The 1,437-nt window shown below is 35.0% G+C and overlaps 1 long non-coding RNA gene across 2 annotated transcripts; it reads left to right on the top strand.

Moving 5' to 3' along the window:
* Positions 1-1,408, top strand: LOC108254125. 2 transcript variants are annotated; one of them, XR_003395121.1, is made up of 3 exons: positions 1-56; positions 558-629; positions 1,370-1,408. It is a non-coding gene; the product is annotated as an uncharacterized LOC108254125 (long non-coding RNA). The 2 variants fall into 2 exon arrangements; XR_001809876.2 differs by lacking the exon at positions 558-629 and adding an exon at positions 915-986 and having other exon boundaries at positions 1,370-1,390.
* The last annotated feature ends 29 nt before the right edge of the window (positions 1,409-1,437 follow it).

Raw genomic sequence — 1,437 nt, 5'->3', positions numbered from 1 at the left:
TGGAAGAGGATCAGAAGAAAGAAAAATCACACCATGAGTTTCTCAACACTTTCAAGGTATGAATTTGGACTGACTAATTAGATTTAGTTTCTTGAGATATTTTTAAAGACAGATGACCCAATAGAGTTGATAAACTGAAATGAGCAAATGTCCTTTTTTGATGTTGAGTATGTTACTATTTTTTCCCCACTGAATTCCATGAAAATTAGGACTAATGAGAGTTACCACAGGACAAATAAACATAAAGACTCTCCAACTAAATGCAAATGTGTCCTGGGCTGTCCCCTCAGTCCCAACTTGTCTTTGCCAAAATAGAGGAGTTACCACAGGACAAATAAACATAAAGACTCTCCAATTAAATGCAAATGTGTCCTGGGCTGTCCCCTCAGTCCCAACTTGTCTTTGCCAAAATAGAAGTTATAAATTATAATTATAGTTCAGAATAGTAAAACACAGGAAAATGCTAAAAGATTTTGGAAACTTATTCTAAACAGGTAGGTAACAAATCAATTTTAAACAGGTTACAAACAAAATGTGTTATTTTTTCTCTTTTACAGAAACCGAATCAGTTAGAATTGGCATTGGCTAAACTTCTGGACTCTAGTCAGGTGGTGACCCAGTACAGAGAGGTAAGTAAGTCTACTGCCCAGTTTACAATAAGTACCTATTTAATTAACATAAACACTATAGCCTTTTATTCATTCAAGTGTCCAAGGACATTTGGTTTGACTGTCTGACACAACCTCCCACCACACACCACATAGGATTTTCGTGTGTGAGAAATGTTCAATCAAATAAAAAAGGAACTCACAGGAAAATGCTAAAAGATTTTGGAAACTTATTCTAAACAGGTAGGTAACAAATCAATTTTAAACAGGTTACAAACAAAATGTGTTGTTTTTTCTCTTTTACAGAAACCGAATCAGTTAGAATTGGCATTAGCTAAACTTCTGGACTCTAGTCAAGTGGTGACCCAGTACAGAGAGGTAAGTAAGTCTACTGCCCAGTTTACAATAAGTACCTATTTAATTAACATAAACACTATAGCACCTATAGCCTTTTATTCATTCAAGTGTCCAAGGACATTTGATTTGACTGTCTGGCACAACCTCCCACCACACACCACATGAGATTTTCGTGTGTGAGAAATGTTCAATCAAATAAAAAAGGAACTTGTTTAGACTGAGATAATAAAGGGATTTTTTTTTCAGTCCTATGCTGGCTGTGCAAACAAGGTGTATTCTATTCTGAATTGGTGACATAATAAAATTGGCTTTGATACAACATTGGGTGTATTTATTTTCCTTTTTAAAAACTGACCACAGAAAATACACCTTTTTTATGACACATTTTCCCCCTTTATTTTCAGGAGAAAGAAAGGAGAGAGCAAGAATTGAAAGAGAGGAGAGAAAGAAACAAGAATGCTGAGTTCAAGCT

The sequence above is a fragment of the Diaphorina citri genome, unplaced genomic scaffold (assembly GCF_000475195.1).
Source record: "Diaphorina citri unplaced genomic scaffold, Diaci psyllid genome assembly version 1.1 scaffold12756, whole genome shotgun sequence".
Taxonomy (NCBI): Eukaryota; Metazoa; Arthropoda; class Insecta; order Hemiptera; family Psyllidae; genus Diaphorina; species Diaphorina citri.
The sequence above is the reverse complement of the archived record's forward strand: the minus strand, read 5'-3'. Positions and strand labels throughout refer to the sequence as shown.